The following is a 26,616-nucleotide window of genomic DNA, read 5'->3' on the forward strand; positions in this document are numbered from 1 at the left end:
GAAATGTCACTGAATGAAAAAACATCAGCACAACAAAAACACAGTTGGTTTGAACCATCTATTCAGAACAGTTTACAGAGCCTAAAATCAATACGTCTTCATAAAGGGCCAGATTACAAGTGGAGCACTAATTAATGCTCCCGCTCGAGTGTTAAGTGTGCTTGAAGTAAACTTCAAGTGTGCGTCGGGTTGAAAGTAAAGTTTTTTTCTCGCGCTAACTTGACGCACGCAAAAAACGAAAGTTAGAATATTGCGTGCGCATTCACATATTCCTCCAGAGAAGTCAATGGAGAAAAAAAGTGGAAAAAAACCAAATACCCTACTGACGCACAAACCCGATCAGATATTTTCACGTGTGCTAACCCAACATGAAAATATGAATATTTCACATTTCAATATAAAAGAATATGTTCTATTTATTTATAAATACCTATTTCTATATATAGCTGATATTTTTTGGTACAACACATATTTATACCTATATATATTTATATACTGTATATATATATATATATATATATACATACACACATATATATATATATATATATATATATATATATATATATATATGTGTAATAAAACTTGGAAATGAAGGGCACTCTCAGGACATTTTAGAGAACCACAATAATCATTTAATCAAAATCTCAACAGGTCATCAAAGACATAGTCGACATTTTGGCTCTCTTTAGAGCCTTCTTCAAGACAAATTAAATCTGTAGAAAAAAGAAAACGTATAGTTACACAAACAAAATTTACATACAACAGTGAAAAATAACACACCCATCACCAATGTTACATTAAACTAAAATAAAATCATACAAGAATAAAGTGAAACTCTAGACCATAAAAAGAGGCTGTGTAATCACATAGAAACAATGCAAACAATTTTATAAGAAAACAGGGGGTTCAATAAGTCAAATCCCCCGGGGGTGAACCAAATGCCAAAAACATATAACAGAATATATACGGTGGAATACAAATACAAATGCTAAGCATTATTATGCAGTTGGGCTTGAGTATAATCACGAATCATAAACCCTATAAATAGCATAGCAGCAAAAAAAAGAAAAAAATAAGCACAAACATATAAATAAACATCTGATAGTGATCCAATCAATATATCAACAGAAAAAAAAAGAAATCAAAACATACCAATGATGGAACCAAAGTCTAAATAACCTGACACCATCTAATAAAAAATGTACACATTTGTAATGTATCATAGTGCAAACAGATTGGGGCTTATTCACAAACCCAAACCATGTGAATAAAGTTACAATAAGGAGCCAATTACCACAAACTTAAAAGTATAAATGAGAATGCAATATAGTAACCATCCACCTGCATAAGTGTAAACACCAGACTAAACTTAGTCTGTGTGTATCCGAAACTGGCATACATAATCCTACAACGTGATGGTAGCAAAACCAGAGTTGTGGACCCTTGTATAAGTACATAGATAAAGACAATGTGTCTATACCAACTAAATTAAATTGTATTAGTTCCATGTTGGCCACACTAATACATATACATATTAGATATGAACAGGCACTGCTAGCCCAAAGCATAAGCACACTATTAAGCAACATCAATTATATATAACGAAGCAATAGGAAAAGTCCGACACTCACACTAAATATAACCTGGCATTAATACCAAATAGATATCCAAAGATGCGCTCATAAAAAACAAAACAATAGTGACTTATTCAAAATTTTAACAGCCCCTACCAATATTTATATTAGGATAGCGAATAATCATCGTGTCACGTTAACACTGAACAGCATCAAAATCGTAACATAAAGGAAAAGGGAAAAATTATGCGTACCATGACTATATAGAAAAAACAAAACCAAGTATGACACAGCAGGGCTGATTCAGGGACAAAATAACACCATCACCTACCTTTCTTCGGCGAGACGCCGTACTCTCAAACAGGAAATGCGTAATAGTCTGAAGGGAACCCATGTGGCTCATAAAAGTAGGCAGTGGAGATCTTATTGGCTCCCACAAGGGGTGTGTTGTTACTTAGTAACGCCAGCCAAACAGACTAACAGCGCAGACACAGAGTGTCAAAGTAGTAACCGCTTCCACATATCAAAGAGACAAAAACGAAGGGTATCCCGCTCCAGTCCCACATATATCACAACAGGAGGACCTCATGTCCAAACCAACTCCACATATACCCTAAGTAGCTGCTACCCCGGAATCAAGATATACCGTATCAAACCGCGGCAGTCGATCATCCAATACACCAGGCAATGAAACTGCATGTCACAAAACAGAAAAACAAATGATAACAAAACAACTGAGCCTGTAAGACAAAAAGAGATGATAGTCAAATAAACCAACCCAACACATATCAATAGAAAAGCAAGACACAAACAGCTCTAACATGAGTTGTGAGTCAGATAGCACCATAGTCACACGGCAAAAGCTGAACATAACATAATAAACAAACACAAAGGGTGAGATCGTTACATCACTCCTACATAAATTACCAGAAGGCACTGGATATGTATATTAACGACTATAGCACCAAAGTCCTCCATACATTTTATTGTATACTGTCCAATTATGCTAACCAATCACAGCACAACCACAGCCAGGCAATCAGAGATTCCGTGGTAATATTTACCACCCTAACTATACTGAGGCTAACCGCTAGCTCAAGCCCAGATGCACAACCAGGGCATAAGAATTATGCCTCATACTAAACAATCATATGTGCAACCACACATATCCTCTATAGAGAGATTCACCAAAGATAATTATGTGTAAACGATACAAGTTAGTCGCAAGGGCTTTATCAGTAATCACAATGGTACATGAAATTGAAACAGATGGGTACAAAACATACACATTGCCTCAGTATTTAGATAGGGCTAAATGTATATGTAAAAATGAGCACTATAATCTACAATGTGTATAGTGATGTGCTGTGATGTTATTTATAACTAATCATAGGGCAAATATGCAGGGGTGGTCACTTAAGATCATAGTGATGATGTAATCAGTGGGCAGATGTCCACACAGTATAGGACATATGGGCCCAAAGTGCTCAGTAGAATAGTGAGTAATCAAGATGAACATTCAGTCCTTGAGGGCTGAGGGTGTTAAGCCTGTAAATCCATCTACCCTCACAGCGTAACAGTTCTTTATGTCTATCGCCACCTCTCTTTGGGGGGACTACCATATCTATAAGCATGGCTCTTAGAGTTGAAATTGAATGATTGAACTCAAGAAAATGATGGGCCACAGGTTGGTCCGATTGTCCATCTCTGATCGCAGCCCTAATTGTGCTCTTATGGTTCGCCAGTCTTTCTCGGAAGGTCGTACTTGTTTTTCCAACATAGTATCTACCACAGGGGCATGTGAGGAAATATACAACAAACTGAGAGGTGCATGTTAATCTGTGTCTTATCAGATATGTTTTGGTTGAATGAGGGTGATGAAAGTTTGGGCCTGTCAACAATGAATTACAGGTAACACAGCTTCCACACTTAAAACAACCTATTTTGGTGTTAGCCAGCTATGTCTTGGTGCCTTTCCAAGGGTCAGTCTTCATAAGAAGTGTTTTAAGACTGCAACCTCTCTTGTGTACCATTCTAGGTGGATCACTATCTTTAAATGGTAACGATAAATCTCCCTCACAAGGTGCCAGTTCTTTCTAATAATATCTCCAATCTGTTGGGTGGCAGGGCTGAAGCCAGTTATGTAATTGATGGTTGAATCAGTTGCTTTGCTTTCAATCTCACAACTTGGTTTTCTCTGGATCAAAGTGGATTGATCCAAATGCATCACCCCATTTAGTATATCAGTCACAATCTTTTGACTATAACCCCTTTCAAGGAACTTGTTCTTCATTTCATTGAGTTGAATCATTCTCTTTGATGGATCAGAATTATTCCGAATCACCCTCAGGAATTGGGAATTAATAATCCCTTTCTTGAGCTGTGTTGAATGGAAGCTGTTGCATTGAAGCAGTGTATTTCGATCTGTTGGTTTCGAAAATAGAGTAGTTTTAAGAACACACCCATCAGCTGTGTCACACTTAAAGATCAAAATGTATCTCAACAAGTGTATAAACTTTATGTACGCAGCTGCCAGGGCCGCTGGCAGCCCAGACAGTTATTTCTAGCTAGATAATCACTCAGGATAGAGAAAGGAGAGACCTTAACTGAATTTGACAAAGATTCCCCTAAATAGAATAAGTATTAAAAACATTTTGGTGGTGGAACTCACGCAGAGCAAACATAGGTGGATAAAACAACATAACCGCATTTAAAAAGATATGTGAGAGCATGGAACCAACTACAGTAACTTTTAGGCTAAGCCAGCATATTTAGGTATATATACACATATTCTGTCTTCAAAAATACTTAAATGTGAGTTCCAGTGATACTAATATTGAACATCCGTACTCTGACCTTAATGTTACACAGATATATTAACACCAAGAATGTTATTGTTTAAAAAGATAAATAATCCCTTTATTTACCATTCCCCAGTTTTGCATAACCAACACAGTTATATTAATATACTTTTAACCTCTGTAATTACCTTGTATCTAAGCCTCAGCAGACTGCCCCCTTATTTCAGTTCATTTGACAGACTAGCATTTTAGCCAATCAGAGCTGTCTCCATGGTAAATTCATGTGCATGAGCTCAATGTTATCTATATGAAACACGTGAACTAATGCCCTCTAGTGGTGAAAAACTATCAAAATGCATTTAGATTAGAGGCGGCCTTCAAGGTCTAAGAAATGAGAAATTAGGTTTAGCTTTCAACTAAGAATACCAAGAGAACAGAGCAAAATTGGTGATAAAAGTAAATTGGAAAGTTGTTTAAAATTGCATGCCCTATTTGAAACATGAAAGTTTTTTTTGGACTTGACTGTCCCTTTAACTCACTATCCATCATGCGGTATCCTTTAGCTTGTACTAATATATACAAAGGACTATTGTAATACCCAAGGGAATATTACACATTTTTATATAGGGTCACATGATGCCTGATGTCTGCATAAGTATTAATTATGATGCTAATACGTCCAATGTCCTTAATAGTGAGTTCACATGTGTGTTTGATCAGTTCAGTATTGTTTCTTTGTAGCATTTTATATATGTCTCTTCTACATAGAAGTGGGCAGTGCTTTGATTCTTTGGCAAGATAATTGCTACAAATGTATATACATATAGACATGCACACTGTTTTAAAAGTATATTAATGAAATACACTCAGATGCTAGCACTGCAGAACCTGTTGGTACAAATAACTGATAATAATAACAGTGACAGTTGTAAAAAAAAACTATTCAGTGTTATACTATTTCTTGCTTTTTAGAGAAAGTGACAATAAGACGTCAAATCTTCAGCTAAAAATAATTGTCTTTTCTTTTTTAGACGGATGATGTATAATTAAATAATGTATTGCAAGGAAGCAGTGACTGATGTATTTGCAGCAGTAAATTATAGATTTTGTACAACTTTATCACAAAACACACACAATAAACCATTTTGTCTATAAAGTGTAAATCAAGCCCAGAGCAGTACAGCGTTGTCAGCTTCACTGGTGTAGTTGTAGCCTCTTGTTAGTAACAGCTCTGTGCTATCACAACTTGTGTTTGCTCCAATAACCAGAGCAGTACAGCGTTGTCAGCTTCACTGGTGTAGTTGTAGCCTCTTGTTAGTATCAGCTCTGTGCTATCACATCTTGTGTTTGCTCCAATAACCAGAGCAGTACAGCGTTGTCAGCTTCACTGGTGTAGTTGTAGCCTCTTGTTAGTATCAGCTCTGTGCTATCACATCTTGTGTTTGCTCCAATAACCAGAGCAGTACAGCGTTGTCAGCTTCACTGGTGTAGTTGTAGCCTCTTGTTAGTATCAGCTCTGTGCTATCACATCTTGTGTTTGCTCCAGTAACCAGAACAGTACAGCGTTGTCAGCTTCACTGGTGTAGTTGTAGCCTCTTGTTAGTATCAGCTCTGTGCTATCACATCTTGTGTTTGCTCCAATAACCAGAGCAGTACAGCGTTGTCAGCTTCACTGGTGTAGTTGTAGCCTATTGTTAGTATCAGCTCTGTGCTATCACATCTTGTGTTTGCTCCAATAACCAGAGCAGTACAGCGTTGTCAGCTTCACTGGTGTAGTTGTAGCCTCTTGTTAGTATCAGCTCTGTGCTATCACATCTTGTGTTTGCTCCAATAACCAGAGCAGTACAGCGTTGTCAGCTTCACTGGTGTAGTTGTAGCCTCTTGTTAGTATCAGCTCTGTGCTATCACATCTTGTGTTTGCTCCAATAACCAGAGCAGTACAGCGTTGTCAGCTTCACTGGTGTAGTTGTAGCCTCTTGTTAGTATCAGCTCTGTGCTATCACATCTTGTGTTTGCTCCAATAACCAGAGCAGTACAGCGTTGTCAGCTTCACTGGTGTAGTTGTAGCCTCTTGTTAGTAACAGCTCTGTGCTATCCCAACTTGTGTTTGCTCCAATAACCAGAGCAGTACAGCGTTGTCAGCTTCACTGGTGTAGTTGTAGCCTCTTGTTAGTATCAGCTCTGTGCTATCACATCTTGTGTTTGCTCCAATAACCAGAGAAGTACAGCGTTGTCAGCTTCACTGGTGTAGTTGTAGCCTCTTGTTAGTATCAGCTCTGTGCTATCACATCTTGTGTTTGCTCCAATAACCAGAGCAGTACAGCGTTGTCAGCTTCACTGGTGTAGTTGTAGCCTCTTGTTAGTATCAGCTCTGTGCTATCACATCTTGTGTTTGCTCCAGTAACCAGAACAGTACAGCGTTGTCAGCTTCACTGGTGTAGTTGTAGCCTCTTGTTAGTATCAGCTCTGTGCTATCACATCTTGTGTTTGCTCCAATAACCAGAGCAGTACAGCGTTGTCAGCTTCACTGGTGTAGTTGTAGCCTATTGTTAGTATCAGCTCTGTGCTATCACATCTTGTGTTTGCTCCAATAACCAGAGCAGTACAGCGTTGTCAGCTTCACTGGTGTAGTTGTAGCCTCTTGTTAGTATCAGCTCTGTGCTATCACATCTTGTGTTTGCTCCAATAACCAGAGCAGTACAGCGTTGTCAGCTTCACTGGTGTAGTTGTAGCCTCTTGTTAGTATCAGCTCTGTGCTATCACATCTTGTGTTTGCTCCAATAACCAGAGCAGTACAGCGTTGTCAGCTTCACTGGTGTAGTTGTAGCCTCTTGTTAGTATCAGCTCTGTGCTATCACATCTTGTGTTTGCTCCAATAACCAGAGCAGTACAGCGTTGTCAGCTTCACTGGTGTAGTTGTAGCCTCTTGTTAGTAACAGCTCTGTGCTATCCCAACTTGTGTTTGCTCCAATAACCAGAGCAGTACAGCGTTGTCAGCTTCACTGGTGTAGTTGTAGCCTCTTGTTAGTATCAGCTCTGTGCTATCACATCTTGTGTTTGCGCCAATAACCAGAGCAGTACAGCGTTGTCAGCTTCACTGGTGTAGTTGTAGCCTCTTGTTAGTATCAGCTCTGTGCTATCACATCTTGTGTTTGCTCCAATAACCAGAGCAGTACAGCGTTGTCAGCTTCACTGGTGTAGTTGTAGCCTCTTGTTAGTATCAGCTCTGCGCTATCACATCTTGTGTTTGCTCCAGTAACCAGAGCAGTACAGCGTTGTCAGCTTCACTGGTGTAGTTGTAGCCTCTTGTTAGTATCAGCTCTGTGCTATCACATCTTGTGTTTGCGCCAATAACCAGAGCAGTACAGCGTTGTCAGCTTCACTGGTGTAGTTGTAGCCTCTTGTTAGTATCAGCTCTGTGCTATCACATCTTGTGTTTGCTCCAGTAACCAGAGCAGTACAGCGTTGTCAGCTTCACTGGTGTAGTTGTAGCCTCTTGTTAGTATCAGCTCTGCGCTATCACATCTTGTGTTTGCTCCAGTAACCAGAGCAGTACAGCGTTGTCAGCTTCACTGGTGTAGTTGTAGCCTCTTGTTAGTATCAGCTCTGTGCTATCACATCTTGTGTTTGCGCCAATAACCAGAGCAGTACAGCGTTGTCAGCTTCACTGGTGTAGTTGCAGCCTCTTGTTAGTAACAGCTCTGTGCTATCACATCTTGTGTTTGCTCCAATAACCAGAGATACACATGAATAATTACAGTAAATCCTGATGTTAACCACAACGTTTTCCTGTAATGTAATAAATTTTAAATGATAGACATAAAACAGTCATTTAGTTTGTGTCGCTCCTTTTCAAAAATGTACCTAATTTATTCTTTAAGTTCTTCTGCGTCATGTTAAAAAGGAAACGAACGCGCAGCCCCGCATCACGTCTATAGGAAGAAGCAGAAGAAGGCCCCGTTACCTGCACTCACCTTTCCAACCATTCGCAGCATCCAAAGAGCATTAAAGGGAAATAATTTGGGTTAGAGCAAGCTATTATACATTTTTAATTTACTTCTTATTTATAATTTTATTTTATTGAGGTAATTAAGTCAGGCATACAGACAGTATAAACATACAGAATAAATCGCCATATCGCACATTATAGAAGAAGCACCAATGTTATATCTTTTGCATAACTCAACAAAGGAAAAGTTAACAGATATAGATGGCAGAATTAATACTTTGTGCCCGTTTAAAAAAGAACCTTCCGTAACATACCTAGAAGGTCACTCTTGGACCTTAAGTAAGGGAATATGATCAAATATAGGGGAGGGTATAATGAAATGAAGAGACCACTCTTGGGTCTCATTCTGTTAACCTCAGATTTTATATTATATTGTTCCAGGGTAATAATGTACAATAAACCCTTGTTTATAGCTAGTATGTCTTACAAGTCTAGAATCCCCAAAAGTAAAGCAATGGCCTCTCTTGGCCCTTATCAGTAATGGGGGGACTTGGAAGAGGGTATGTACTAGTAGTGGGACATTTAGGTCTATATATTAGAACTATAATTACAAACAAGCAATGCCATTTAATAATGCATATAATATAAAGCTTATGAAATAAACATTTCAACTCTGAGGAAAGAAATAAACTAACAATAGTGTAAGTAAGATGAACATATCTTAGTATCCACTTTAATCTGCAGCAGCAAGAGATCTCACCCAGTATATAAAAAAGAATCCCTGAATCTGCCTAGTATAGTGCTTAGAGGGGTATTTTATCTATAATATTACTAGATACTTGCATAGTCTGGTACTGGATTATACAATTTTTAATTTTCTCTGCCGTACAGAGCATCCAAGAGAGGTAAAATAGCCTCCTAACAGGTTGAGTAAATGTAGGGAATCATACAAGTATTATCCTCCTTGTCTATACAGGGTTATAGGGGTCTGATGAGTCTGGAGGTGTATTAATGCTAAAGTTCTCATATAGTATATTGAGCTCATTATCAAGCTGGTCTGTTAGAGGAGAACCGATAAGCTAATAACTAGGACTAATGGTCTATAATCCAGCTGGTCAGCCTCTCTATTAGGATCCTAGTAAAAATATGTCACTCTATAAAGAGTAGTGTCACTATGGCTCGTAAGTGGAAACAAGATATGCGGGGATCTTAAAAGTATAAGGCCAAAAGTGAACCCATCTATCATTAACAATTGCATAACTTGGTGGGTAAAGATCAAACTTTATCTCAACAAGTGTATAAACTTTATGTACGCAGCTGCCATGGCCGCTGGCAGCCCAGACAGTTATTTCTAGCTAGATAATCACTCAGGATAGAGAAAGGAGAGACCTTAACTGAATTTGACAACGATTCCCCTAAATAGAATAAGTGATAAAGAACATTTTGGTGGTGGAACTCGTGCAGAGCAAACATAGGTGGATAAAACAACATAACCGCATTTAAAAAGATATGTGAGAACATGGAACCGACTACAGTAACGTTTAGGCTAAGCCAGCATATTTAGGTATATATATATATATATATACATATTCTGTCTTCAAAAATACTTCAATGTGAGTTCCAGTGATACTAATATTGAACATCCGTACTCTGACCTTAATGTTACACAGATATATTAACACCTTTATCATTTTTAATTTACTTCTATTATCATTTGTACTTTGTTTTCTTGGTATCCTTGAAAAGCATACCAAATTAGGCTGTGGAGCAGTAATGCACTACTGGGAGCTAGCTGCTGATTGGTGGCTGCAGATATATGCCTCTTGTCATTGACGTCCTTTAAGCATGCAGTTAATATGTCAGAGCTACCTGTCATAATGCAGCTTGTGGGTTGGTTTCAGTTGGGAGCTTTGTTTTCCTCCCTCTGTGTTCCAGTTTGTTTTAAGATATGTTTCACTGTCCAAAGCCCACACATTGACACATAAGCAGTGCCCATAGCTGCTGCGCCCCCCTAAACCATACAGGTTACTTACAATTGGACCATCCGGTCTCTGATCCAACTAACTGGCCCTTGGCTGTTGTTGCAAAATGTTGATAATCATGAAATCCATTGAAGGGTTGAATGTTTGTCTTTGTGCCTGGGATTCCTCCTCTGTCACAGAGTCTCACCCACTTAAGGTGCAATAGTCCTATTTCTGCTAAGGGGAGCTAAATAACCCCAGAGCAAGCCACACGGAAATATAAGCACCATGTGTTACACACAATGCGGGGTGATCACACAGCAGGATCGCTGATTTATGGTGTTGTAGGAAGTGTTACTGCCCGTTACTAGAGGAACTCACTGTGATGGACACCGGCAACCCTGACTGGATAGCTATGCCAAGAGGGTCCTTCCTTTACCCGAAACGTGTAGCTATAGACTGGAGAGAAGTGATTATAGCTAGAGTCCACCCAAATAACCAGACAGAACCAGTATTCAGGTGAAATACAAACAGACTTTATTGTGAAACACACACTGCTTATATACACACAGCTTATCAGGATAAAGGTCTTATCTGACCTCAGATCTCCCGCCATTCCCGCCCCTCCAGACAGACTGGCACCCCCATAGGAGCCATAGTTCCATAGAGTCCCCGTAATACAGACGCGGTGGTTTTGGGGTGATTCAGGGTGAGCAGCGACTATTCTCGGGTACCAGTGGAGAGCTCTGGACCCCAAGGTATCCCAGTCCAAAAAGCATCATGATCTGTCACTGGGGGCCAGAGCGGCAGCTGATCAAAGGTACACTGGGAAAGCCAGGGGGGGTAGGGGTTGTAGGGGTGTCCAAAACCCCAAGTTCCCAAGGGAGCTCCCTTCCAGCAATCACCCCACCTCTTGCCTTTCCTAGGGGGTACCAATCCCCAAAATAGTGGAGCTCTGGGACAAAGGGCCACTGGAGCGACCTGGTGTAAAGGTCAGTGGACGTCCGGGGTAGTCTGGCTGGCCAGTAACTCCAGGAGCCCGGACAGCCGGAAAGGGGTAGGCGGTAAGTCATTAGCTCTTCCATGATGAGGTACAAACAGTTAAACAGGAGACAGAGAGAGTTTGGGAGATCCCGTAAGCCATGAAAGGGCCAAAATCGATGTAATAAGCAGTGAGCCAGGTAGTAGGGGGTGGGGGTAGCCTTGGCAGCCTGGTATCCGTGACAGTGCTCCCCCCTTAAAAGTCCGGCAGACCCGGCTAGATCCACACACGGGTCGGCCTGGCTCTGTCCGGTGAGTTACTCCAATTCAGTTTGCCGGGAGAGTCCATCAGCATTTCCATTGTTCCTTCGCGGCCGGTACTGAATAGTGAAGTTAAAGGGCTGCAAGGCTAGGCTCCACTGCAACAGTCATCCATTGTCCCCAGAAACTCTGTTGAGCCAGACCAGGGGGTTGTGGTCAGTGAGGGCCCTTCCATGTAAGTACAGTTGCAGTTTCTTGAGGGCCCACACCAGTGCCAAGCATTATTGGGGACAAACTTGTACTAGTACCCTGTGGTCCCTAGGAAAGCCAAGACTTGGGTCTTGGTTTTGAGGGTTGGCCAGTTCAAGACTGCCTCAATCTTGGCCGGCTCTGGCCGCTGCTTCCCGCAGCCTACTCGGTGCGCAAGATACTGGACCTCCGAGCGCCCTACCATACATTTATCTAGCTTAAGCATCAGACCTGCAGCCTTGATGCGGTCCAGAACAGTACTCAGATGGACCAGGTACTCCTCCCAGGTATCACTGTAGACTGCGATGTCGTCCAGGTATGCGCAGGCATACTCCTGGAGGCCATGAAGGAGGCCATTTACCATCCTCTGGAAGGTCGCCAGAGCATTCTTCATCCCAAACGACATGACTTTAAACTGATACAGGCCAAATGGGGTGGTGAATGCCAACTTTGGAATATATTCCGGATCCAGGGGGATTTGCCAGTACTGGGTTCCTTGGTCTGAGATAATCTCCAAGCGGAAACCCACAATGGCAAATATCCGGAGCAGCACATCGGCTACTGTTTCGGCTTGGATATTGGCCAGGGGGATTGTCTCTGGGTACTTTTTCCCTGAGGGACTGGGACGGGGCAAGGGGCCAACAATGTCAACAGCAATTCTGCTGAAGGGTTTTGTCAATGATAGGGAGGGGGTGCAGGGAGGCTTTGGAGTGGTCTCCTGTCTTGCCTGCTCCCTGGCAAACGTCACAGGTCCTACAGTACTGCCTAACGTCCCCTATAATCACTGGCCAGAAAAAAGGTCTAAATCAGTCGTGACGGGTTCTAGTGATGCCTAGGTATCCTGCCAGAAGAATGTTGTGCCCTATGCGCAGAAGGTCTTACCGATACTTTTGTGGTACTACCAGCTGGAGCTTGGGCATCTGCCTGCCTCCCCCCCTCGGTAACCCTGTACAGGAGCTCTCAGTCCCACTCAAAACAGTCCCCTCCTAGCCCCCCTGGATCGTTCCCGGCCCAGGCATGGTAGGGAGCCAATGTCGGATCACTCAATGTCTCCTGGGCAAAGTTGTGGGGGAAGCCCAGGGGACAGGGTCAGCGGTCGGGGTAGAAGTCGGGGAGTAGTGGCTTACCTGGGTCCCCTGGTCGAGTACGGTGGCCTGAAGTCTGGCTTGCTGGCGGGTAGTGATGGGGTAAGCATCGGTAGGGCCATCCAATACAAAGGAGGAGGCAAGGTGCCCCAAATCATTCCCCAGCAAGACTTCTGTGGGTAAGTTAACCATGACCCCTACTTCCACAGCACAGGAGCTGGCACCCCAATCCAGGTGAACTTGTGCTGTAGGGATCCAGAGCACTTTACCCCCAGCCACACGAAATGTAATGGACTTCCGTGTCCGGTCCAAATTAGTGACCATGTGTGACTGGTTAAGGGTAACAGTTGCTGTGCTGTCCCATAGTACCTGTGCCTGCTGGCCGTTGATCCAGATGAACTGGCGGTGGTGTAGGCGATTGTCACCAGTTGCTGCCTGTATGGTGTCCACCTCATGTAAGACCCCAAACTCCTCTTCGGTCCAAGTGGCGTGGTCAGCTCTACCTCCAGGCAGTGAGCAGCAGCCCTGGAGCTCCCAACGGGGGCTCTTGTCCATTGGGCAGGGGGCGGATTTCTCAGGCAGTTGGATGGCACATGACCCACCTGGTCACATCTGTAGCATCTGATTCTTGTTTTCCAGGGTTGACTGGGCCATGGAGGAGTGGGGTGGTGCCTGCGGGGCTGGGGTACCAGTGAACCACCAGTGGGCAAGCCGGAGCTGCAGTGGAGCGACCCTATTGGGGAGGTTTGGGTCACACCTGACGTCGAGTGTCCAGGAACTGGTCGGCCTGGACGGCAGCTTGGTCGACGGTCTTGGGCTTCCGATCCCTGACCGATTCTCATACCTCCGGCGGGGAGTGATCATAAAAGTGTTCGGGAATAATGAACTTGGAGGCTTCGGCCAGGGTGGCTACTTGGTAGCCTGTAAACCAGTAGTCCAAGGAGCGGGTGAACTTGTGCACCCACTCCCTGAAAGGCTTTCCCTCCTTCCTCCTCAGTCCTCAAAACTTCAGCCGACATGATAGCATATCGGGCTAGGATGCGTTCCTTCACCCGGTCATAGTTCCTTTTGCCTTTCGAGGGGATAGCCTCTAAGGCATCCAAGGCTCTCCCCGATAGCTTCCCAATCAGGAGGGTGACTCTGTCAGCACTGGCAATGCCCTACAGTTTGCACTGCGTCTCAAATACTTGTAGTTATCTGTCTATCTCCTCATCTACGTCTTTAAAGGCACAGAAAGCCTCATGTGGTAGCTTCTTTGGAGGGGGAGGAGGCTCCAGAGTGACCAGCACGGCTCCCCCATAGACTTCTGGACCTCCAGCATCCTGAGGTGGGTGGCATTGGCAATTATCTGAGTGATAATCTCCTGTGGTGGGGTGGTCTCATAGAGGGCCAGTCGCCACCAGACCTCCCTCTGGATCTCGGACATTTCTCCCCCCCCTGTTGATGCCTCGCTGGGCCGGTCACTGCCCCGACTGCTTCTGGGCTCAGTAGCCTGTTCCCTAGCTCGATCGCCTTCCATCAGCTCGGCGATGACTGCTACCTTCGACTTCTTGCCGCCCACTTGTCCACGAGTTTCCAGTAAGTCTTTAAGCATACTCTTTTTGAGCTCAGAGTACCACTTCTCCATCCGAGGGCTTAGTTGGTGGTTTGAATGTCCCAGGTAGACAGAAGCATCCCACCACTGCCAACCAGTTGTGATGAACAACGGCAACCCTGACTGGATAGCTCCGCCAAGAGGGTCCTTCCTGTACCCGTAACTTGTAGTTATAGAGCAGAGAGCAGTGATTATAGCTAGAGCCCACCCAACTAACCAGACAGAACCAGTATACAGGTGAAACACGAACAGACTTTATTGTTAAAAAACACATAGCTTATATACACACAGCTCATCATGATAAGGGTCTTATCTGACCACCAAATCTCCTGCCAATCCCGCCCCTCCAGACAGACTGGCACCCCCATAGGAGCCATAGTTCCATATAGTCCCCGTAATAAAGAGGTGGTGGTTTTGGGGTGATCCCAGGTGAGCTGTCGACTATTCCCGGGTACCAGTGGAGAGCTCCGGACCCCAAGGTGTCCCAGTCCAAAAAGCGTCATGATCTGTCGCTGGGGGCCGGAGCGGCAGCTGATCAAAGGTACAACGAGTAGGGGTTGTAGGGGGGTCCGAAACCCCAAGTTCCCAAGGGAGCTCCCTTCTGGTAATCACCCCACCTCTTGCCCTCCCTAGGAGGTACAAATTCCCAAAAGAGCGGAGCTCTGGGACAAAGGGCGCTGGAGCGACCTGGGGTAAAGGTCAGCAGGCGTTCGGGTTAGTCTGGCCGGCCAGTAGTTCCAGGAGCCTGGCCAGCCGGAAAGGGGTCAGGCGGTAAGAGGTCAGCTGTTCCATGATGAGGTGCAAACAGTAAAACAGGAGACAGAGAGAGTTTGGGAGATCCCGTAAGCCATGAAAAGGTCAATATCAATGTAATAAGCAGTGAGCCAGGTAGTAGGGGGTGGGGGTAGCCTTGGCAGCCTGGTATCCGTGACACTCACTATCCCTCTAACCATACTGTGCTCCAGCGCCTCCCACCAGCAGCAGCAGTGTTTACTGAAGCGTTTCTGTTCTCTGTCCAGGGGAAACTCCATTTCCATGTGTGCAGTAACTCCGTTTCCGTGCGTTTCCGCTGGACTTGACCCCTGTTTACATCTCATAATACATCTTATGCATGTAACCTAAAGTTAATATTTTTATATAATTTTTAATACTTTTTGCATAGATAGTACCCTCAGAAAGATAGTTCAGTACTGTGTAATCAGACAGGTAATAGTTGTTTTAAATAAATATAGACTAGTATTTGCATATTAGCTCACAAAAAAACAAACCAAAGACACAGGCAGAAAAGATTGTGACTTACAGGCAGGAAAATAGTAATTTTATTTATTTTTTAAATTATGAATTAAAAAGTTTGGGTTTCAGAATAAGTTTGGATTTTGGAATTCTAGATTTGGGGATTTGTGCCTGTATTGCTAAAACACTACTAGTAAACGTACTGTTACAAACATTTATTAATTCAGATCTGCACCTCCTACAGGAATATATATCTGACAGGCCTCAGTAAAAAGGTTATTAGCTAATACTCAGATATTCATCCAATAAAAATGGTTTGGATCTTAGGTTCTTGTTGATCAAAAACTCACTGGCACTAAGAGAAATGACTCAAAATCTTTGTGAGCTATTTGTGTTATATTGTAATGTAATCACAGCCAGACCACTGTATAGCTAAACATAGCTAACATTTACCCATGTACAGTTCTTTGAGATACCTGATACTGATGTGTTAAATCCTTTCACCAGAGCACAGAGCTTTAGATCATCGGCCTCTTGGAGCCAAGGCAAGTTCTGAGTCTCACCCTGCTCACTTTAATGACTGCTCTCAGTTAGTTGTGGCAGAATCCAGCAGGTCTTTTTCTGTGAGTTTTCCACACAAATAATATATTGTTTTTTTCTTTTTCGGGAGACCATGTAATTATAGCAAATATCTTTAGTTTATCTTGTGAGCAGATCTACCCAGAATGCAAAGCTAAGTAGGCGAGCCAATGACAAGAGGCATATATGTGTAGCCACCAAACACCATCTAGCTCCCAGTAGTGCATTGGTGCTCCTGAGCCTACCTATGTATGCTTTTCAACAAAGGACACCAAAAGAACAAAGTAAATGTGATAATCAAAGTAAATAGAAAAGTCTCTTAAGGGGACATAAAAACACCTTCCAATTTACTGCTATTATCAAACTGTCTTTGTTTTATTGCTATATTGGTTGAAAAGCAAGAAGATAAGTTCATGAGTCTGCAGCTAGGGCCGCCACTAGAAATTTTGGGGGCCCTTACTTAAACATACACACCCTCACAGAGGCATCCACAGAAAATACACAAAGACATACATACACACACCCTCACTGAGACATCCACAGAAAACACACACAGACATACACACACACACCCTCACAGAGACACCCACAGAAAATGCACAAAGACATACACACACCCTTACAGAGACACCCACAGAAAATACACAGGCATATGCACACTCCATCACAGAGACACCCACAGAAAACACAGACATATGCACACACCTTCACAGAGACACCCACAGAAAATACACAGACACCCACAGAAAATACACAGACATATGCACACACCCTCACAGAGACACCCACAGAAAACACACAGACATACGCACACACCCTCACAGAGACACCCACAGAAAACACACAGACATATACACACACCCTCACAGAGTCATCCACATAAACACACAGACATACATACACACACACACAGAGACATCCACAAAAAACACACAGACATACATACACACACACCCTCACAGAGGCATCCACAGAAAATACACAAAGACATACATACACACACACGCACACCCTCACTGAGACATCCACAGAAAATACACAAAGACATACATACACACCCTCACAGAGGCATCCACAGAAAATACACAGACATACATACACACACACCCTCACAGAGACATCCACAGAAAACACACAAAAGACATACACACCTACAGAAAATGCACAAAGACATACACACACACACTCACAGAGACATCCACAGAAAATGCACAAAACATACTCACACACCCTCACAGAGACACCCACATAAAATGCACAAAACATATGCACACACCCTCATAGAGACATCCACAGAAAACACACAAAAACATACGCACACACCCTCACAGAGGCATCCACAGAAAATGCACAAAACATACACACCCTCACAGAGACATCCACAGAAAACACACAAAAAAATATGCACACACCCTCACAAAGGCATCCACACAAAATGCACCCACCCTCACAGAGGAAATTGTGGGTGCCCTTACTTAACCATACACACCCTCACAGAGGCATCAACAGAAAATACACAAAGACATAGATACACACACATGCACACCCTCACTGAGATATCCACAGAAAATACACAAAGACATACATACACACCCTCACAGAGGCATCCACAGAAAATACACAGACATACATACACACACACACACACACACACACACCCTCACAGAGACATCTACAGAAAACACACAAAGCCATACACACCCACAGAAGATGCACAGAGACATACGCACACACCCTCACAGAGACATCCACAGAAAATGCACAGAACATACTCACTCACCCTCACAGAGATACCCACAGAAAATGCACAAAACATATGCACACACCCTCACAGAGACATCCACAGAAAACACACAAAAACATATGCACACCCCCTTACAGAGGCATCCACAGAAAATGCACAAAACATACTCACACACCCTCACAGAGACATCCGCAGAAAACACAGACATACATACACACACACACACACCCTCACAGAGACACCCACAGAAAATGTACAAAGACATACGCACACACCCTCACAGACATCCACAGAAAATGCACAAAACATACGCACACACCCTCACAGAGACATCCACAGAAATCACAGACATACATACATACACACACACACACACCATCAAAGAGACATCCACAGAAAGCACACAAAGACATACACACTCACCCTCACAGAGGCATCCACAGAAAATACACAGACATACATACACACACCCTCACAGAGACACCCACAGAAAATGCACAAAGACATACACACACCCTCACAGAGAGACCCACAGAAAAAAAATGCATACACACTCATAGAGACACCAAAAAAAGCACATAGACATAAACACAGACATCCACAGAAACACTTACAGGAGGTAACATTTCTGCACATTGCTATCCCCTAAATCAACAGTGTGTGACATGCATGATTAAAAAAATAGCAGAAATTAAGAGATCACTTTTTAAAGAACCATATTTATAAATGTGCAAACAAAAATACTTCTGTGAATTTAAAATTGTACATTAATGATCTTTCAGAATTGGTAGATGAAGAAAAGTACTTTTGAAAGGTTGACATATTTTTGGGCCTCCACACCCCCCATTTTCCCCAGCCAAGAGCACCACTTCAAATCTGATGTACAAATGTTCCCATCTGTCAGCTGTACTTATGGATTTTGAAAATGCTGTACTCTATATGGTCTTGGTGGAACCATAAGCTGTTGTACTCAGTCTCATACCATTAGATCTGGTTAAATGCAGTATTTAGGCTTGTTTGTATGTATTTCAAAATTAAGTCAGCTGTAGTGTAAACTGAACAGTGTCAAGTTAACCTGTCTCATTTCAAACACTAAGCAATCTTAGCCTGAGAGTAAAACATTTTATGCAGATGTAAAAATCTTAGATAAAATGCCTCCTGGCATCTGGAAAGTCCTTGCATAAAGGGACAGTAAACTGGAATGTAATTAAAATATATATATCAATAAAAAAATCATATCTGCCAAAAGGACACCTACCATTTGTGTGTTGAGGGAAACATTTCTGCATGGTTTTAAATATAGAATTTCTACAACATTGTCAAATAATCATAAATACACTACTGCATATTGCTAAAAAAATGTGTTTTTATGGACCCCTGGTCCCACCATACAAATACCAAACTGAAGTTACAATCTGAAATTGCACAAAGAAATAAAAAACATTTACTAAGTAAGTCCTACCTCCTCTTCAAATGAAAGTGATCTGTCGTCTGACTCAGGCACACACTGTACAAACTTAAGTGCCAAGTCTGTCTCACACTGTGCATAGTGGTTTAGTGCACACTCAGAAATCCTCTCAAATGCTAATGCTTTACTCCTTGTAATGACATTTCCCGCGCTCAATAGCACTCTGCTGTAGCGCCCTCTGGTGGCTGCCAAAATAAAAAAATAATATATTTTTTCAAATAATAGTTGTGCTTGTCTCATGGGGCCCCCTGGCCCAGTGGGCCCCTGACAGGAGTCACCCTTTTCACCCCCTGATGGCAGCCCTGTCTGCAGCACTATACGGCAGCAGTTTTCCCCAATGTTACACATTAGCAAGAACACTAGATGGCAGCACTATTTACTGTTATTAAGTGCTCCAGGCATGTGCATGCTAAGTATCTAGATATCTCTTCAGCAAAGAATAACAAGAGAACAAAGCAAATTTGATAATAGAAGTAAATTTGAAAGTTTTTTTGTAAGCTCTATCTAAATCATGAAAGAAAAACTTTGGGTTTCATGTCCCTTTAAAATGGCATGGTCTAATTGATCCATGAAACTTTAATTTTAAATTCCATGTCCCATTAACAGTGCCATTGGTAACATTTGAAAAGGTTGGGTACCCCAGCTGGTTATTCTGCTCTATCACATTATTTATTTGCTTTTTGTCATACTCTTCTCTCACCCTATCAAGGCTGTAGGTTATTCTGCTCTATCACATTATTTATTTGCCTTTTGCTATACTCTTCTCTCACCCTATCAAGGCTGTAGGTTATTATGCTCTATCACATTATTTATTTGCCTTTTGCTATACTCTTCTCTCACCCTATCAAGGCTGTAGGTTATTCTGCTCTATCACATAATTTATTTGCCTTTTGCTATACTCTTCTCTGACCCTATAAAGGCTGTAGGTTATTCTGCTCTATCACATTATTTATTTGCCTTTTGCCGTACTCTTCTCTCACCCTATCAAGGCTGTAGGTTATTCTGCTCTATCACATTATTTATTTGCCTTTTGCTATACTCTTCTCTGACCCTATAAAGGCTGTAGGTTATTCTGCTCTATCACATTATTTATTTGCCTTTTGCCGTACTCTTCTCTCACCCTATCAAGGCTGTAGGTTATTCTGCTCTATCACATTATTTATTTGCCTTTTGCCGTACTCTTCTCTGACCCTATCAAGACTGTAGGTTATTCTGCTCTATCACATTATTTATTTGCCTTTTGCTATACTCTTCTCTCACCCTATCAAGGCTGTAGGTTATTCTGCTCTATCACATTATTTATTTGCCTTTTGCTATACTCTTCTCTCACCCTATCAAGGCTGTAGGTTATTCTGCTCTATCACATTATTTATTTGCCTTTTGCTGTACTCTTCTCTCACCCTATCAAGGCTGTAGGTTATTCTGCTCTATCACATTATTTATTTGCTTTTTGCTGTACTCTTCTCTCACCCTATCAAGGCTGTAGGTTATTCTGCTCTATCACATTATTTATTTGCCTTTTGCCATACTCTTCTCTCACCCTATCAAGGCTGTAGGTTATTCTGCTCTATCACATTATTTATTTGCCTTTTGCCATACTCTTCTCTCACCCTATCAAGGCTGTAGGTTATTCTGCTCTATCACATTATTTATTTGCCTTTTGCTATACTCTTCTCTGACCCTATCAAGGCTGTAGGTTATTCTGCTCTATCACATTATTTATTTGCCTTTTGCTGTACTCTTCTCTCACCCTATCAAGGCTGTAGGTTATTCTGCTCTATCACATTATTTATTTGCTTTTTGCTATACTCTTCTCTCACCCTATCAAGGCTGTAGGTTATTCTGCTCTATCACATTATTTATTTGCCTTTTGCTATACTCTTCTCTGACCCTATCAAGGCTGTAGGTTATTCTGCTCTATCACATTATTTATTTGCCTTTTGCTGTACTCTTCTCTCACCCTATCAAGGCTGTAGGTTATTCTGCTCTATCACATTATTTATTTGCCTTTTGCTGTACTCTTCTCTCACCCTATCAAGGCTGTAGGTTATTCTGCTCTATCACATTATTTATTTGCTTTTTGCTGTACTCTTCTCTGACCCTATCAAGGCTGTAGGTTATTCTGCTCTATCACATTATTTATTTGCCTTTTGCTATACTCTTCTCTCACCCTATCAAGGCTGTAGGTTATTCTGCTCTATCACATTATTTATTTGCCTTTTGCTGTACTCTTCTCTGACCCTATAAAGGCTGTAGGTTATTCTGCTCTATCACATTATTTATTTGCCTTTTGCTGTACTCTTCTCTGACCCTATCAAGGCTGTAGGTTATTCTGCTCTATCACATTATTTATTTGCCTTTTGCTATACTCTTCTGTGACCCTATCAAGGCTGTAGGTTATTCTGCTCTATCACATTATTTATTTGCCTTTTGCTGTACTCTTCTCTGACCCTATAAAGGCTGTAGGTTATTCTGCTCTATCACATTATTTATTTGCCTTTTGCTATACTCTTCTCTGACCCTATCAAGGCTGTAGGTTATTCTGCTCTATCACATTATTTATTTGCCTTTTGCTATACTCTTCTCTCACCCTATCAAGGCTGTAGGTTATTCTGCTCTATCACATTATTTATTTGCCTTTTGCTATACTCTTCTCTCACCCTATCAAGGCTGTAGGTTATTCTGCTCTATCACATTATTTATTTGCCTTTTGCTATACTCTTCTGTGACCCTATCAAGGCTGTAGGTTATTCTGCTCTATCACATTATTTATTTGCCTTTTGCTATACTCTTCTCTGACCCTATCAAGGCTGTAGGTTATTCTGCTCTATCACATTATTTATTTGCCTTTTGCTATACTCTTCTCTCACCCTATCAAGGCTGTAGGTTATTCTGCTCTATCACATTATTTATTTGCCTTTTGCTATACTCTTCTCTCACCCTATCAAGGCTGTAGGTTATTCTGCTCTATCACATTATTTATTTGCCTTTTGCTGTACTCTTCTCTCACCCTATCAAGGCTGTAGGTTATTCTGCTCTATCACATTATTTATTTGCCTTTTGCTATACTCTTCTCTGACCCTATCAAGGCTGTAGGTTATTCTGCTCTATCACATTATTTATTTGCCTTTTGCTGTACTCTTCTCTCACCCTATCAAGGCTGTAGGTTATTCTGCTCTATCACATTATTTATTTGCTTTTTGCTATACTCTTCTCTCACCCTATCAAGGCTGTAGGTTATTCTGCTCTATCACATTATTTATTTGCCTTTTGCTATACTCTTCTCTGACCCTATCAAGGCTGTAGGTTATTCTGCTCTATCACATTATTTATTTGCCTTTTGCTGTACTCTTCTCTCACCCTATCAAGGCTGTAGGTTATTCTGCTCTATCACATTATTTATTTGCCTTTTGCTGTACTCTTCTCTCACCCTATCAAGGCTGTAGGTTATTCTGCTCTATCACATTATTTATTTGCTTTTTGCTGTACTCTTCTCTGACCCTATCAAGGCTGTAGGTTATTCTGCTCTATCACATTATTTATTTGCCTTTTGCTATACTCTTCTCTCACCCTATCAAGGCTGTAGGTTATTCTGCTCTATCACATTATTTATTTGCCTTTTGCTGTACTCTTCTCTGACCCTATAAAGGCTGTAGGTTATTCTGCTCTATCACATTATTTATTTGCCTTTTGCTGTACTCTTCTCTGACCCTATCAAGGCTGTAGGTTATTCTGCTCTATCACATTATTTATTTGCCTTTTGCTATACTCTTCTGTGACCCTATCAAGGCTGTAGGTTATTCTGCTCTATCACATTATTTATTTGCCTTTTGCTGTACTCTTCTCTGACCCTATAAAGGCTGTAGGTTATTCTGCTCTATCACATTATTTATTTGCCTTTTGCTATACTCTTCTGTGACCCTATCAAGGCTGTAGGTTATTCTGCTCTATCACATTATTTATTTGCCTTTTGCTATACTCTTCTCTGACCCTATCAAGGCTGTAGGTTATTCTGCTCTATCACATTATTTATTTGCCTTTTGCTATACTCTTCTCTCACCCTATCAAGGCTGTAGGTTATTCTGCTCTATCACATTATTTATTTGCCTTTTGCTATACTCTTCTCTCACCCTATCAAGGCTGTAGGTTATTCTGCTCTATCACATTATTTATTTGCCTTTTGCTATACTCTTCTCTCACCCTATCAAGGCTGTAGGTTATTCTGCTCTATCACATTATTTATTTGCCTTTTGCTGTACTCTTCTCTCACCCTATCAAGGCTGTAGGTTATTCTGCTCTATCACATTATGTATTTGCCTTTTGCTGTACTCTTCTCTCACCCTAACAAGGCTGTAGGTTATTCTGCTCTATCACATTATTTATTTGCTTTTTGCTATACTCTTCTCTCACCCTATCAAGGCTGTAGGTTATTCTGCTCTATCACATTATTTATTTGCTTTTTGCTATACTCTTCTCTCACCCTATCAAGGCTGTAGGTTATTCTGCTCTATCACATTATTTATTTGCCTTTGGCCGTACTCTTCTGTGACCCTATCAAGGCTGTAGGTTATTCTGCTCTATCACATTATTTATTTGCCTTTTGCTATACTCTTCTGTGACCCTATCAAGGCTGTAGGTTATTCTGCTCTATCACATTATTTATTTGCCTTTTGCTATACTCTTCTCTCACCCTATAAAGGCTGTAGGTTATTCTGCTCTATCACATTATATATTGCCTTTTGCTATACTCTTCTCTCACCCTATAAAGGCTGTAGGTTATTCTGCTCTATCACATTATTTATTTGCTTTTTGCTATACTCTTCTCTCACCCTATAAAGGCTGTAGGTTATTCTGCTCTATCACATTATTTATTTGCCTTTTGCTATACTCTTCTCTGACCCTATCAAGGCTGTAGGTTATTCTGCTCTATCACATTATTTATTTGCCTTTTGCTGTACTCTTCTCTGACCATATAAAGGCTGTAGGTTATTCTGCTCTATCACATTATTTATTTGCCTTTTGCTATACTCTTCTCTGACCCTATCAAGGCTGTAGGTTATTCTGCTCTATCACATTATTTATTTGCCTTTTGCTATACTCTTCTCTGACCCTATCAAGGCTGTAGGTTATTCTGCTCTATCACATTATTTATTTGCCTTTTGCTATACTCTTCTCTCACCCTATCAAGGCTGTAGGTTATTCTGCTCTATCACATTATGTATTTGCCTTTTGCTGTACTCTTCTCTCATCCTAACAAGGCTGTAGGTTATTCTGCTCTATCACATTATTTATTTGCTTTTTGCTATACTCTTCTCTCACCCTATCAAGGCTGTAGGTTATTCTGCTCTATCACATTATTTATTTGCCTTTTGCTGTACTCTTCTCTCATCCTAACAAGGCTGTAGGTTATTCTGCTCTATCACATTATTTATTTGCTTTTTGCTATACTCTTCTCTCACCCTATCAAGGCTGTAGGTTATTCTGCTCTATCACATTATTTATTTGCTTTTTGCTATACTCTTCTCTGACCCTATCAAGGCTGTAGGTTATTCTGCTCTATCACATTATTTATTTGCTTTTTGCCATACTCTTCTCTCATCCTATCAAGGCTGTAGGTTATTTTGCTCTATCACATTATTTATTTGCCTTTTGCTATACTCTTCTCTCACCCTATCAAGGCTGTAGGTTATTCTGCTTTATCACATTATTTATTTGCCTTTTGCTATACTCTTCTCTGACCCTATCAAGGCTGTAGGTTATTCTGCTCTATCACATTATTTATTTGCCTTTTGCTATACTCTTCTCTGACCCTATCAAGGCTGTAGGTTATTCTGCTCTATCATATTATTTATTTGCCTTTTGATTATTTATTTGCCTTTTGCTATACTCTTCTCTCACCCTATCAAGGCTGTAGGTTATTCTGCTCTATCACATTATTTATTTGCCTTTTGCTATACTCTTCTCTCACCCTATCAAGGCTGTAGGTTATTCTGCTCTATCACATTATGTATTTGCCTTTTGCTGTACTCTTCTCTCATCCTAACAAGGCTGTAGGTTATTCTGCTCTATCACATTATTTATTTGCTTTTTGCTATACTCTTCTCTCACCCTATCAAGGCTGTAGGTTATTCTGCTCTATCACATTATTTATTTGCTTTTTGCTATACTCTTCTCTGACCCTATCAAGGCTGTAGGTTATTCTGCTCTATCACATTATTTATTTGCTTTTTGCTATACTCTTCTCTCACCCTATCAAGGCTGTAGGTTATTCTGCTCTATCACATTATTTATTTGCCTTTTGCTGTACTCTTCTCTCACCCTATTAAGGCTGTAGGTTATTCTGCTCTATCACATTATTTATTTGCCTTTTGCTATACTCTTCTCTCACCCTATCAAGGCTGTAGGTTATTCTGCTCTATCACATTATTTATTTGCTTTTTGCCATACTCTTCTCTCATCCTATCAAGGCTCTAGGTTATTCTGCTCTATCACATTATTTATTTGCCTTTTGCTATACTCTTCTCTCACCCTATCAAGGCTGTAGGTTATTCTTCTCTATCACATTATGTATTTGCCTTTTGCTGTACTCTTCTCTGACCCTATAAAGGCTGTAGGTTATTCTGCTCTATCACATTATGTATTTGCCTTTTGCTATACTCTTCTCTGACCCTATAAAGGCTGTAGGTTATTCTGCTCTATCACATTATTTATTTGCCTTTTGCTGTACTCTTCTCTCACCCTATCAAGGCTGTAGGTTATTCTGCTCTATCACATTATTTATTTGCCTTTTGCTGTACTCTTCTCTGACCCTATCAAGGCTGTAGGTTATTCTGCTCTATCACATTATTTATTTGCTTTTTGCTATACTCTTCTCTCACCCTATCAAGGCTGTAGGTTATTCTGCTGTATCACATTATTTATTTGCCTTTTGCTGTACTCTTCTCTCACCCTATCAAGGCTGTAGGTTATTCTGCTCTATCACATTATTTATTTGCCTTTTGCTGTACTCTTCTCTCATCCTAACAAGGCTGTAGGTTATTCTGCTCTATCACATTATGTATTTGCCTTTTGCTGTACTCTTCTCTCCTCATATCAAGGCTGTAGGTTATTCTGCTCTATCACATTATTTATTTG

Source organism: Bombina bombina, chromosome 9, assembly GCF_027579735.1.
Source record: "Bombina bombina isolate aBomBom1 chromosome 9, aBomBom1.pri, whole genome shotgun sequence".
Classification (NCBI taxonomy): Eukaryota; Metazoa; Chordata; class Amphibia; order Anura; family Bombinatoridae; genus Bombina; species Bombina bombina.